At 40.7% G+C, this 15,608-nt stretch overlaps 1 protein-coding gene across 3 annotated transcripts in view; it reads right to left on the reverse strand.

Moving 5' to 3' along the window:
* The window catches only part of DSE (dermatan sulfate epimerase), a 66,440-nt gene that overhangs the window by 40,004 nt on the left and 10,828 nt on the right, over window positions 1-15,608 (reverse strand). Inside the window, exon 1 of one of the 3 annotated variants that reach the window (XM_014532142.1) lies at window positions 15,582-15,608. The exons of 1 other annotated variant lie outside the window; for it this stretch is intronic. The gene's annotated coding sequence lies outside the window, so the exon portion shown is untranslated. Of the gene's footprint in view, window positions 1-5,431; window positions 5,581-15,581 lie in introns of those variants that run through there. One more of the 3 variants, XM_014532141.1, reaches the window with a different exon arrangement.

A 15,608-nucleotide genomic window follows, 5' to 3' on the forward strand; every position in this document is an offset into this window, starting at 1 on the left:
CTTTACCATCCCCCCACCCTCCCTCCCTGAGATGGAATATCAGTCTTCTCCTGCCTTTCGACCGGAACTTACACCAGGACGTCTCAGGCTCCATAGTCTCACGAGCCAATTCCTCTGCCTTTACGTCAGCTTCCAGGCTACCTTTCCTCTTTTCTACCTCTTTCCTGATGCCAGGCAATACCACATATTCCTCTGTTCTCCTAGTCCAATAGTTGCAAACTTCTGTGGGATGAGTCAAGACATCAATTACAGATTTTTTAGACAAAGTACCACCAAACACGTTTAATCTCTTATATGCAATCTACTCTGGTTCATGCATTTATGAATTTAGCCAAAACTATATATTTTGGGTATGTCCTCATATCATCTCCTCCAGGATCAGGTCCTATAAGTTCACCCCTGATGGTAATGACTCTAAGAAGCACTGATACTATCCATATTCAAGGCCCTACCATGCTGGACAGAAAAGGGTTAACACAGCAGGCCTATTGTTCAAACACTGCACATTTCTAAGACAGGCCTGTCTTCAGTACTGGCCCTAGTTTAACTCAGGGGAGCTGAGCTTAGAGCCGTTATAATATTCTGCTTGATAGGAGATTTCTGTTGTTGTTGTTTTTTGTTGTTTTGTTTTGTTTTTGTATAACTGAAGCCTTGAGCCATATGGTACCAGTTTGATCAGACAGTTTATACTAAATATGATTTACGATAAACTATCTTTGCTGTGGGAGTCAAGGATTTGAAGTCAGTCACGCAGGCGCTGCACGTCCACATCACTGAACTCCGTAAAAGCCCTGGACACCACGCTGGGGCTCTGCACATGCTGCCGTAGTTGCTGTGCTTGGTTTCTCCCGGGCTTCGTCTGCTCTGTGCCCCGTTCCCTCTGCTGACTTCCGTCTGTTCCCTGTGGTGGCATTAAACCTGATTGCAACAGTTTTTTGTGAATCCTTCTAGTGACTCACTGAGCCCAAACGTGGAGTTGGGGACTCTGACTTTCATTTTTAGTCCAATCATCTAAATTCCTGTTAGAATTATGAGAATCTTGCCCTAACTCTTGTCCCATGAGAATAGAAAATGTGGTACCTTTCACCAAATCCTTCTCTTCACCCAATGTTTGTTATTTTCTGACTTGTACCCAGAAAAAAGATTCTGTCCAAGGACATTACTCTTGGAGCAAAATACACAGCGGAATATACTGGACTTACAAATTGCTTAAAAGCTTTAGACATTGTCTAAAAATGAAATACACAGATATGAGGCAAAACACTTAGAAGCATTTCATGGGAAAGTAATTTGCTGGCATTAAACCTACATTTATAGTACATTTGACATAAAATAGGAAACTTATTTACTGGATGAGTACATATGGAGTGATGCTTTTAGCACTATACAGGAAGCTCTTTTTCGTTCCTTATATTCAAGCATTCTTCCATTTTAATCTTCAAATGCCCACCAATGATAAATTTACTTTTTTTGGCTGCCTTTCACATACATAAACATTTTTTTGTATATACTTTTTAATCTTACAGATCATAATTCTTTGGTATCAAAACCCCTGAGTACTTTCCAAACGTCCTCTTATGAATCATAAGAAAAACTCAGAACACCACAGATTTGGTTTGTAAAACAATGACACACAGACCCAAAGATGCAGGCACTGCCTTCTCAGACTTCCTCATTTCAGTTGCTGGCAACCAATCCTGCCAGCATATCATCCTCATATGCTCCCCAAACTCCCCCCCTTTCCCTTCCCGGCTCTGTCTCCATTTCCAAACCATCAGCACATTCTGTTGACTCCTTCCTCAAAATACATCCAGAATCCAGCCAGGAACGACCTAAGCCACACCACACCATGTCTTGCCTGAATTACTGCAAGAGCATCCGCACTACCCTCTCTGCCTTCACCCTTTCCTCTTGCTAGTCATTCTCAACATCAGGGCCAGAGCCATCCTGCCCAATTATAATCCAGATTATATCACTGCTCTGTTTAAAATGCTCTGGTGGCTTCCCATCTGATTCAGAGTAAGAACCAAGGTGCTGACAATAGCTGTCAAGGCTCTACATGGTCTGGCCCTGTTACCTCTCTGCCTTCACGGCCCACAACTCTCCGTGTCTTTCCCCGTTCTTGCCCTGTGTGGCCTCCGTGCTATTCTTGTACAGTGAGGAGTCCTCCCTCCTCAGCACCAGTTGTGCTTGTCCTCCGAGACATCCACATGGCTTGCTCCCTCAGCCCGTTTAAATATTTGCTCAAATGACACTTTCTCAGCGAGGCTAGCCAAGACCATCTTATTTAAATTACACCCTTACCATGCACAAACACCACCATTCCCTAACTCCCTCCGGGGTTATTTTTCTTCAAAGTACTTATAACCTTCTTAATCTTATAATCTATTATGTAATTTACTCATGTGTGTGTGCTATACTGCTAACATTTCTTTTAGCTACAGAATTCAAAAGAAAAAGGATGCTTTAATGAGTTATTATTTCTTTGGTACCTATACCATTCCTGTTATTTTGTGCTAAAAACTTTATTGTATTGAGTTTTCATAGTCTATAAAGAGTTATTAGTCAGGAAAGAATTTCTGAGGAAAATGCTTTACTAGAATGCTGGAGACCATGCACTATGGGAAGAACAAAAGCATAAACTCTGAACTGCTGGCCACAGGTCCACAGGCCAAAAAACATGCTCCCACCAGACATATCCCAACTCAGAGCTTGAAACATGGCCAGATATTTAATGTCTAGTGCATGTTCAAGGTCACAAATGTTTAACTGGGAGTCTACACCCTTGTCTTGGTGAATCTGTCTGCCTTTCACTGTTTTTAACATCCTACCCTAGGAGCGTTTGCCCCATTCGTTGCATCTCCTAATCTAGGCCTCTCTCTCTCATATATCCATCCTACCCATTTCACCCCATCTCTGCTGACAGCCAGATTCCACCTGGCTACTTCTTTTGGTCAAATCTGATGGAATTCTCTTCATCTATGCTGGAGGAAACTGCTTTCATACTAATTCTAAAATTTTTAAACTTTCTTCTCATGTCTTGTCCTAAATGAATGTAGAGACCAGAAGGCCTTCTGCCAGGTGATTCCTTTGTTAAATGGGGACAGGGGAGGGAACCAGATGCCATTTAAGATCCTGCCAAATTAAAGATTTGATGAAGTAATTTTGACTCTTTCAGTGACATCTTATCCTCTGTTGTGCTTTCCCACAGAGACCGAATTTTATTCTCTCCAACCCACAAGCAAGACGGAGCCAGCCTCTTCAATTCCTGGGGCCACCCTGGTCCTCTGAGTGACTCTAGGATTGACTCTCCTGGCACTTTCGTCACTTAAAAATCACCATTCGTCTTTGTACCCTTTTTAATCTTCACAGGTAACTAATCATTTGGGGGTATTTCTAACTTCCTCAGTGACTTAGGCACCTCTATTCCATTCTACCTCAATCCTTAATTTACACTTGAGAGGCATCAGCTTCTATTTTAGCTGATAGCAGCATATCTACCACTTATTCATCTCCATTTGCCTCCTCAGCAAAATCCTTACCATTGATACTTCAGATTTTTGCCTCTTTCCAAAAGCATTCAATTCTTCCTTTATTACCTATACTTTGGGACAGTGATATATCATCCAAATTTATAGAGAGGATTGAAATTTACCAGTGCAAGTATAATGTCCCTTAACTTATCTTTATCTCTGTATCTCCAATGCCAAATGGTGTCGTAGACCAGTTCCAGCATGTCATAATTTCAAGAGTTTCATCAAAAGGTTGATGAGACTTGGGGACTCAACAGGGTTGAGTCACACATGTAGTCACCTGCATCTGGGAATGGCTAAAGGCATTTCCCCAAACCTGAATAGGATACATTAAATTGATTGTGGCTGCCAGACAGTTAAAGGGCATCTTAATCTACATGTTATTGCCTCCTACTGGCCAAACACCTTAACAGCCGTAGGCTAATTCCCCCATTCTGACAATGTTTCTGTATACCCTTTGAAGTGTATATCTCTGCCTTGCCTCAGGACAAATCGTGTTAATAAAAAGCATGGGGTCCTGGGGACCATGAGAGAACCTAAGACCTTAGACTTAAGATCTTGGATCTTAGCTCCTTTAGCTAAGCTCCTCTGACCCCCAATGCCTTTCAAAATTATATTTCGTCTCTGGATTCTTTATTAGTCTCTGGATTCCTATGTCATTTTCCCACAGCCCCTTCTCCAGATTCCTGAACCCTTCTTGACGCTGGGACAAGAACCCAGGCAAAATGGAAAGAAGTCTCAGAGAATGCCATGTTAGAAAGAAGAAGGAAAAGATCCTTTCAGGAGGCAGGGAGCACACCGCCATCCCAAGGCCCGCTGTGACATGTCCACTGCTGTGGCTTCTTGGGGGATGGTTCAGGTCTAGGAAAACAGGAGATGGAAGAGCCTTGTTTCTCATATAACCCTACAGATTCCTCCTCTTTTCTACAATCCTTTCAGCACACCCTGGTCATAGTGTGGTATACTCAAAAGATCTGACTTTGAGTCTGTTGTGGGTTGAATTATGTCCTGCAAAAATTCACATGTTGGAGTTCTGATATCTAATACCTCATAATGTGCCCTTATGTGGAACCAAGGTCATAATAGGTATAATTAGTAAAGCCAAAGTCATTTGGAGTAGGATGGGCCCCTAATCCAATATGACAGATGTCTTTATAAAATGGGGAAATTTGGAGACAGACACACACACACACACACACACACACAGGAAGAATGTCATGTGAAGATGAAGGTAGAGATTGGGGTGAAGCCTAGGAATGCCAAAGACTGACAGAAACCACCAGAAGCTAGGACAGAGGCATGGAAAAGATTTTCTTTCGTGGCCTTAGCAGGAACCAACCCTGCTGACACCTTGATTTCAGACTTCTAGCCTCCAGAACTTTGAGACAATCAATTTCTGTTGTTGAAGACACCCAGTTTGAGGGATTTTGTTACAACAGCCCTAGCAAACTATGTAGAGTCCTAGGCTGCTATAAACAATAAACATACAGGAGTGGGGAAAAGTAGGTTTATAGATGTGAGTACATGAAACAGAGTTTATTCTTGTATTGTTATCTATTAATTATTGTATTATTTTCCATACAAACAACAGTAAACCTACCTTTGCCCACCCCTGTACATAATGTTTACCAAGTGTCAGGAACTATGCTAAGTATGTCACATGGATTAACTCATCTAATCTTCACTGTAGCCCCACAACATAGATATTAATAGCATCCCTTTTCCACAGCTGAGGAAACTGCAGCATGGATAAAGTGAGTTACCCACGGTCAGAGAAAGAGTGAAGGAGCCAAGATGCAAACCTAGGCAACGTGCCAATACTACTCGAGACATAACTATCTTTGTGAACCATCAAGTTCCTCCCAAATTAAATAAGTCGCCATCATCAAATCACTTACCTACTCAAGAGCCTCTGTTTCCTGCAGCAAAATGAACAACTTTCTCCACCAAGAGCTTCCACCGTGTAGCTCTGGCCTGCCTTTCAATAGTATCTCCCATTTCCTCTCCACACACACTCCCTCCACACTCCCCTGCTCATCCTTGCTTGATCACGACTCACCTTTCTGTCCTTTATTCCCACTGATACTCTTTCATGGGGTTCCCTCTAAGTGCTCCACACCCAACCCTTGCCTTTTTCAGAGAACACAACATTTTTTATAAAGCCTTCCCGACAACCGTATCCATTAGTCGTCTCCCCTGTTGCCCCATACATGCATTACTCAGTATTCTCTGGGAATTCAGGGATGAGGCCTGCCACGAAGGTGCTTATATCATCTGATAAGATGACAGAAGAAATAATATATTTACATAAATCACTAAAATAAAAGGAAGTAAGTTTGCGTGAGAGTGACAAAGTGCTTTTGAAATGTATGCACCTTCACACTTCTGGCTAGCATCGAGAGGGAAGGATGTACTGAGAATGCATTATCTAAACTGTGTTTTAAAAGGGGATCAAAAAAGCCCTGACCGGTTTGGCTCAGTGGATAGAGCGTTGGCCTGTGGACTGAGGGGTCCCAGGTTCGATTCCGGTCAAGGGCATGTACGTTGATTGCAGGCACATCCCCAGTGGGAGGTGTGCAGGGGGCAGCTGATCGATGTTTCTCTCTTGGGAGGTGTGGGGGCAGCTGATCGATGTTTCTCTCTCATAATCGATGTTTCTAACTCTCTATCCCTCTCCCTTCCTCTCTGTAAAAAATAATTAAAAATATATTTTAAAAAATAAAATAAAATAAAAGGGGATCAAAAAAGGGGGGATCAATAAGAATATTTACAGCTTTAACTGTCTCTACTAATTTATGCATTTAGTACTAGTTACAGGTATACCAAGTTATTTGAAGGTACATGTTTATCTTCTTTTCTCACATTTATTGTGTCAGTCCTCTCTGAACCCAAAAGGGATTTGAGGTAGAACTCAACCAATGCAGGTATAAGCTACTGGGAGGCAGGGGTCTTAGTCTTTTCTTTCCTATAGTGTCTAGCACCACTGATTACATGCAATACAGTCCTTCAAAAATATCTGTGGAAAACAATGAAATAATATATGAGGAAAGGAAGGAAAAAAGGAAAGATAATGCTATAAAAGGAGATAAGGGAATTTCCATGATCATTCTAAGTTCTCCTGGACCTGGTAGCCACCCCATTTTGCTGTTCACTCCTCTTCCTGTGCATTTGCCCTCCTTGCGATGTTCTTCCTCCCTTTTGGGCATGAAATCCTCTGAGACACAGTTCATTCTCCCCTCCTACTTGAGATCTCTTCCCGCCTGCAATTCCACTGCATGCATTTGTCTCTGTTTAGCCCTTAATTGTCCTCACAAAGATTCATGTTCAGCTATTTCGCCAACCAAATTTTATTGCTCCCCAAGGGTGAAAACTATGCCATATTTATTTTGCACGCCTCCCCTCTTCACCTCCACCCAGATGTCCCCGCAAACACAGAAGTACCTGGCAAATACTTGCTGAATGGCTAAATCCTTTCAGTATTTCTATCACTGAAGTATAGCATTCTTTCATCTGACTCTCCAGGTTCAAAAGTACATTGGAAAAAGTTATATATCAAAGCATTCATTGCCAAGTAACAGATTTATCTTTTCTAAAACTTGCAATCATTGAACCAAACGTCAGTGGCTTCACCAACAAGAAAAAAAAAGGTGCAAGCACACAAAGAAGGATCTGTTATGTAACCACCCTACTACTGCTAGCTCACTTCAACTGTAGGCACAGGATTTATCATTTTATGGCAATTTAGTGGAATAAATACTGCCACACATTTCTTCCCCAAGAAAGAGATATTGGAAGTGGTCCGACTTAACCTAAAACTTGCACGATGAAATTTAACAAGGAGAGGTGAAATTGAATTTTGAAAGTTCCCAAGTTCCCATAGCAGATACTCAAATACCATTTATTAATCTGAATTTTATATAGAATTCTATACAAGTCACAAAAGTCTAAAAATTTTAATGGTGCAAATCTTAAAACCCTATCATAGCACGTGGTTAACAGGATGAATCCAATCTGAATATTGGTTTCTTTAGGGAAAAAAGGTGGATCTTAAAATTTTACAACAGTGTTAATTGATAAATTGAACTACTGCACAAAAGCAACAGATGGATTTGAATTTCGCCCTCCAGTTATCCTGGGTTCTCATTAGAACCAATAGGGTCTAACTTGTAGATGATTTACAACAAAGAAAGAGGAACAGCATGGCCAGGTAGCTCAGTTGGTTAGAGAGTCCTCCCAATGTGCCAAGGTTGTGGGTTCAATCCCCAGTCAGGGCACATGCACATAAAAGAATCACCCAATGAATTTTCTCTCTCTCTCTCTCTCACCCCCCCCCACCCCTTTTTCTCTCTCTCTAAAATCAATTTAGAAAAATAAAAAGAGGAAGAAATTAGCCTCACAAGTCACAGGGCCAGCAAAAGACACTCTTCCTTGAGAAAACTCTGCCTCTTTTTCAGTGCTCCCCAGAATCAGTTTCCTTTGAGAAAGGTAACTGTGAAAAGCATTTCAAAACTGCTTTACAACTACAGGCTGTAAAACTGAGGTGAAACACTTAATTCCAACTGTCTGAGACACGACTGCTGGGCTTAACTTTCTGGCATCCCCCAAGCCCACTGACCCAATATTGGCTGCGAGTGCATTTTCAAGCACCTTTTGCTCATCAAAATGAACCCTCTTTTAAGATAATTATATCATTTAGTACTGCCTAATTTTAATATTGAGAATGAAACAGAAACACTGGCCTGAAACCACATTATGAATTCTACTGGATAGTCTATCTTCCTAAACAAAAATCAAACAAAGTTCACACTGTTTCTATAAATATTATTATTTTTAACCATAAATACTGCTACAAGAAGTTTGGTATATGTGAGAAGTTTCCAGACTCTCTCTGACATGGGCAACCTGTATATTTTGACCACGTTGATGAATGTGTTAGCACTGGTGCCAGTCTAGTTTTATTTTAAAAAATGGAGCAGAGAAATGTAAAGGATATTACTGAAAGTCCAAATGGAACACAATAGTCTAGGGCCAAAGACTTTAAAAAAAAAAATCTAGAATAAAAAAGAAATTCAAAGGAAAGTGGCCTGTTTGGGGTAAAAACAAATTAAGCATAGAGGATTTTTCAGCTATCGTACTGTGTACCTACATGAAAAATTAAAGGAATCTTATATGTGATCAATATTTAGCCAGTTAGCCAATACTTTGTACTAACAAATAGATATGTTAAGTAGAAACTATAAAGGCAACTTGTATTTCAGACACTAAAACTGACCATTTATTCTACATTCAAAATACAGTTGACCCTTGAGCAACAGATACCCACCTCCCAATGCTGTCGAAAATCTGCGTCTAACTTTAGACTCTCCAAAAACTTAATAGCTTCCTGTTGACTGGAAGCCTTACCTATAACATAAACAGTTGAGTAAGACATATTTTATATATGTTTTACATGCTATAGTCTTACAATAAAGTAAGCTAGAGGGAAAATCTTACTTAAAAATCATAAGGAAAACATTTACTGTACTGTACATATTTACTGAAAAAAATCTGCACATAAGTGGACCCACACAGTTCAAACCTGTGTTGTTCAAGTAAGGAAAACACATTTACTGTACTGTACATATTTATTGAAAAAATCTGCATATAAGTGGACCCCCACAGTTCAAACCTGTGTTGTTCAAGGGTCAACTGTAATTAAATCATTTTTAATGTCTAAGATTTTCAAATCCAGGTGAGCAGAAGTCATAAAATTAGAACCCCAGAAAACAGATGCTACCATCCCCTCAGGACAACCTCACTTAAACCTTTCTAAACAGAGAAGAACCCAAAGGCCTCTATCAGAAATCTAGTCTATAGGTTAAAACATCCAGAAAAACTTTCCTGTATTTAGCATAAATCCCTCTTGATGCTTGCTGTAAGTGATTTCCTCTCCTTTTTCTTCAGGAAAGATGGAAAACAGCTGTTCAACATCCCCTTTCAAGCTACTTTTTCTTTCCTGCCAGTCCCCCCTCCCCCCCAAGTGTAAACACTGCAGGTGACTCCAAAATCCAGCTGGCCCATGCCTGATTATCCACGGGCTCCGTGAGCCTGGCCCCATGCGTGCCTCCTGCAATGACATCATTAAACTGCAAAGGCCCCAGAAAAGTTCTTTACCAGAATGTGTGAAATTCTAGAAATCTGCTGCTTACAGTCTGTCCTCACACATATTCAAACAACAAAAATAAATTCAAACTTCTTCAAGAAGAAGCTTGCAGTCAGGGCTGCACAGAAGGTGAGCAGCCCCGTCCTGCAGCCAGCCCATCCTGGGCTTCCCTACTGTTCTCCTCCACGTGGCAGGGTGTTGAGTGCACTTTGGCATGAAACATGTTTCAACTCCTTGGGGATTTTTATCATGCACTTCTTGAGTTTCTTGTCACTGACGCAACTTTCTGGATGTAAGCTATTTATAGAAATGCAGTAACTCTTTCAATACTGCAATCTAAAGGACTACTCCAAATGAAAGTGTCGATTTGCAGTCTGTTATTTCTTTAAAGGAATCATCTCTGCTAGATTCACAACGTGACCTGCAGGTCACGTTTTACACCAAAATTTATACAAGCAACCTAATGTTGTTACCTCCCACTTCAGGAATTGCTAACAAATATCCTCATTTTTCTTGCAATCACCATTAGATTCCAACAGTAAAGTCAGTACATTGCCTGCCTACTTCATCAATAAAAATGTTATAGATCCGCAAGCCTGGTGAGCTGATTTCCTTTACAAATCCCTTTTAAGGGTTATGAAATGCTGATTCAACTTTGTTGTGGTATCACATCTGCATGTATTAAATGCCTGTTGCTTAGCAGCTAAGTTTGTTACACATAAGAAGAAAACAAAAGCCTTGCCTTGATTTAATCAACAAATGCACATTTTACAGCTCTATGGCATCTGTGTGTGCAACAAATAATTCGGAAGATTTCAATAGCAGCTTTTTAAACTGACTGTGAACTTACTCAATTTCTACTAAAAGAGACTGTACATTAATTTAAACACACACAAGGAATTTTGCTATGATTGTCTTGCTATTCTTCACATTAACCAGGGAGAAAAGAGGCACCATTAATTCTATAAATAATACCAAAAACTTCTTTGGCATGCAGACACATACACTCAGTTGCCAACTCACTTTGACCCTGTCTAGGAAAGGCAGATGGACACAAATAACCTACAATGACTATGTCAGGTATCTGTAATTGAGACTTAACTGCATATGCCTTTTGTATACTTTTAAGAACAGGGCTACACTTACGTAATAGTTATAGCTACTCCTGAATATGCAATGCCAGCATAAGTCATGTTTATTATCAGTGTTGTACAGTACAGTAACAACACAGGTTTGAACTGTGTGGGTCCACTTATATGCAGATTTTTTCAATAAATACGTACAGTACAGTAATACTCAGTTTCTAAGTATTACTGAAGAGGCAAATTCTGTTCTTTCAGGAATTGTTTAATAACATTTAATAACACTAACCAAAATCATTTTTATGGACTATCTTAAGAAAGTTGAAACAAATAGAAATCCAGCAAAGAATCTTTGCGGTAATCTTTATGCACATTAAAATTTATGGAGTTGCTCTGGCCGGTGTTGCCAAATGGTTGGAGCACCAGCCCACACACCAAAGAGTCCTGGGTTCAATTCCCAGTCAAGTGCTAGTACCTGGGTTGCAGGTCTGCTCCCTGCCCCAGGGTTGGGTTGCATGGGGGAGACAACAAATCAATGTGTTTCTCTCACATCGATGTCTCTCTCCTTCCCCACCCTCTTCCTCCCTCCCTTCCACACTCTCTCTGAAAGGCAATGCAAAAAGATATCCTCCAATAAAGATCAATTAAGAAAATTTTTTTCATGGTGTTATTCTGAATTAAGGACTGAACAAACAACTGCGTTCAAGAAATAAACACATGGCCTCAACAATCTTTTCTTCTTTTTCTAAAGCCCTTTTCTTCTTGGTGATCTCCAACCATCTCTCTGGACACTCTGCCTCCTGCAGGTTTATAGTCTTCTGGGCGTTTGAGAGGATTTGGAATCTACACCCTCAACAGGCTGGAGCTTGCCTAGATAGACAGAAGTAAACAACACATTGGTCAAGTATCCAAAGACCTGAGGCCAGCTAATGAGAACTGAGTGATGAGCCTAGGGCTCTGCAGAAGGTAGAAGAGGCCCCACAACAGAATCCTTAATAAGGCATGAGAAGAGCCACAGAATGGGAGGGAGAGGAGGGCGCTGTGGGAAGGGGGTCTGTACGTGCCAGTTTACAGACGCCTGAGCAGCACATGAGCATTCCAGGGAGCTGACAGTTCATGGACAGCAGTGAGAATTAAAAGGGATAATAAACTAGATCTGTAGAAAAATAAAATGCAAGAGTCTTTCATAACATAAATTTGGAGTCATAAAGGAGAAAAGTAGAATTAAATGGGCAATTCAAGTTAATCTCATATTTAAGATAGGCCACTAATTACTTGTAATATGATAAGCAAATTGCTTGTTTTCACAGTTATTTCCATTTCCCCACTACTAAAAAGAGGAGACACCTGCTCTACAGCACTCTCCATCTTCACTAGGCTAAAATATGAAAATATTAGAATTATCTGAAAAAATTAACAAGTATTAGGCAATTTTAAAATGCAAGTATTCATGTAGCTGCAGGATCTATGGGGACTTTTCCTTTCCTCCAATTGTCTAAAAGCATATACATTTGTAAGGAAGAGTTTATTCATCCTAGTGGCACCTTTTTAAACCCATGCACAATATTTTGCATTTCTCTTTCTAGTTTCATTCTTTTCTGCAACACTTCTCCACCATCAGCTAACCAAACCACTCTTCTATACATAAGAAGTGATGAAACACTAAATTTAGATGTCAGAACCTGAGAATGCATTTATTTACTAACAGATATAGATTTTCTTGGGAAAAAAAACACACACACACAATTAAATTCTCTACTAGACTTGGGCATTGGCGTTGGCAAGACTGTTTGAAATTCGTCCATTTCTAATTATTGCTATCACCAAATGGAATCCGCAATTTTAATCTCTACTTCCCATCCTGCCACTAATTCACTATATGAACTTCATGGGAAAATACTTTCTCTTTTTGGTAGTCTGGGTTTATACACTTTCTGAAACCACACATTGGGGACTGACTCTTGGTTTAGAGAATTTTGTTGTGTCATCCAAACATCTGCTGGCAATTTGGTGACCCCAAAGAATTTTATTCTACATATCACTCTAGGCAGTGGTTCTCAACCTGTGGGTCGCGACCCCTTTGGCGGTCGAACGACCCTTTCACAGGGGTCGCCTAAGACCATCCTGCATATCAGATATTTACATTACGATTCATAACGGTAGCAACATTACAGTTATGAAGTAGCAACAAAAATAATTTTATGGTTGGGTCACAACATGAGGAACTGTATTTAAAGGGCCAGCAGGTTGAGAACCACTGCCCTAAGGCATGAGTAATAAGAACTGTCCTGTGCTCTGCTTGGACACTTTTAGAAGGTTGCTGGTTATGGCATCTCACCAGGTGCCTTCCCCCCCTTGCAGAACAGTAAAGATCCCGCTGCTCCCAGTAAGTGGAATAACAACATCCACTATGATGATGACATTACCTCTACCACAGGTTCAGATCACCTCAAAAGCCTGCCACATACACATCACAGGATAATAACATTTCTCCTTTTGTTGGGGTAGTGACAAATGATAAGAACATTTACTCTATACATTTAGGACACAACCGTGCCAGTGGGTTAAGTACTATTTAATATATGCTGCAACTACAAAATGTTAGTCTTTTACTACTAATTTCTTTACTCCTTTTGGAAACAAAGATTATTGATATATTAAAACCGAAATTTAAATGTTTTATCTTCCTTTATTTCTCTCCAGTCATTTGCTGAAATCATGCTATGGAAAGGGTATCATGTAATGTCTTTCATGCAACACAGTGGGATCCAAATTAGTAGAAATAAATACCAAAATCATCTACCACAAATAACATGAAGAAGTATTTTACTGTTTAATTGCAGAATGCATTTGCACCTATGATTCTGAACACTTTTCAGAGGCTAAAAGTAACTTTATAAGGAGGCGTTGGGAACGCAGAGGAGCATCTGTGAAGTAAGAACTTCACCTTATGCCCTAGCCAGTTTGGCTCAGTGGATAGAGCGTCGGCCTGCGGACTGAAGGGTCCTGGGTTTGATTCTGGTCAAGGGCACATGCCTGGGTTGTGGGCTTGATCCCCAGTGTGGGGCATGCAGGAGGCAGCTGATTAATGATTCTCTCTCATCACTGATGTTTCTATCTCTCTCTTCCTCTCCCTTCCTCTCTGAAATCAATAAAAATATATTTAAAAAAAAAACAACACAAACAAACAAACTTCACCTTGTGGATAACCACCAGGTCCTCCCAAGCAGCACTGGCGGATACTGAACTGGAGAGACCACAGATCTCATTAAAAACCTATAAGAACTAAATCGGGAGTAATTTTAAAAGTACAAAAGTAGATGCACACATTAATGTTAGTGGCTGCGATGGTCCTGACCTCATGTGGCCAGTCTGGCTGACTTAGAGGGTACTTTCCCACAACCAGGCCCCTAACCTCAGAGGGAGGCACTGGAGTTGGCAGGACTGGGGAAGTCCCAATAATTCCCCCTGTGGCAAAGGCCTTTCTTTCTATAGTGTGTTCCATTGCAAATTTCTCTTTGTCCAAGTTTGTGTTTTTTTTTAAGAATTCTCTTTCACTTGGTAATTGTACTATCAATATTTTTTAACCTGAATGTAAAAATGGACTTTGTAGGCCACTGTCAGTGGTTCTCAACCTTCTGGCCCTTTAAAACAGTTCCTCATCTTGTGACCCCCAATCATAAATTTATTTTCGTTGCTACTTCATAACTGTAATTTTGCTACTGTTATGAATCATAATGTAAATATCTGATATGCAGGATGGTCTTAAGTGACCCCTGAGAAAGGGTCTTAGGTGACCCCTGAGAAAGGGTCGTTCGATCGCCAAAGGGGTCGCGACCCACAGGTTGAGAACCGCTGGTTTAATTGCACTAGAACAAACCGATCTGACACATACCAATCAGTGAAGAGGACGCTTCCCAAGCTCAAGCTCTCAAACGTTCAGGGAGGTTTCCTCCCTTTCTACATTAGCAGCGCCAGGAGAGCAGGGCAGTCTCTCATGCACCTCTAAGTGGCTCCTAGAGACCAGCACCGTCTTGTACTTTTTGCTGAACCCACACAGATGGGTGACGCAACAATGGAAGCATCAAATTCCATCCTTTCTCCCTTTTAACTGGAACATATTTTAACCTACACACTTCCCAAAAGGACTTATATATGTTTGATGACTTTAAAAGAAAAGAGTAGCACACAACAGGCAAGTACTCAGATTGATAATTCCGTGTTTTACTTCTTCCATGCATATTACACGCATTTTTTATGATCTGATTTTAGTAGTACTGTCTAAATATTCTACAAAACATTGCACATCATATTTCATTTCACAGGTTATCCTTTGTTGAGGAATCCAAAAACACTGCGGAAGAGGTAATTACTGGAAGATTAAATTCTATAACGTAAAAAAAAAATACTTAAAACCCCGTTTTTAAACTATTTCTAAGTGAGAACGTCCATTCTCAAATGTAATGTAACATTTAAACCATGACTTTCTAAACGGTGACTAAAGAAAAAAATTTTTAAAATAATTTTGTTACACGAAGATCCCTAGAAACTAGAAGTGTCACTTTCTGACCTAAGGAATTCCAGGTAAACGAGGTGCACTCCCTGCTTTTAAGCAACGGATTCGGTTTCAACCCTTCCTGCCAGCCGGCCTGGGCTGCTGCTCCATCCAATGAGCATGAAATGAGAACGCTCTGGGGTCGCACACTTAGCTCGGATTCCAGCGCGAAGATGCCGAGCCCCTGTGGCTTTGCTTGCGGAGCTTCCCCGCCAGTGAGTCAAGCGCCCCACCGCCACCGCCAGGGGCTGCCAGGGCGTGAGGTTTACCAGCAGTTCCTCCCGAGTGTCAGCCGA

The sequence above is a fragment of the Myotis brandtii genome, unplaced genomic scaffold, assembly GCF_000412655.1.
Source record: "Myotis brandtii unplaced genomic scaffold, ASM41265v1 scaffold847, whole genome shotgun sequence".
Taxonomy (NCBI): domain Eukaryota; kingdom Metazoa; phylum Chordata; class Mammalia; order Chiroptera; family Vespertilionidae; genus Myotis; species Myotis brandtii.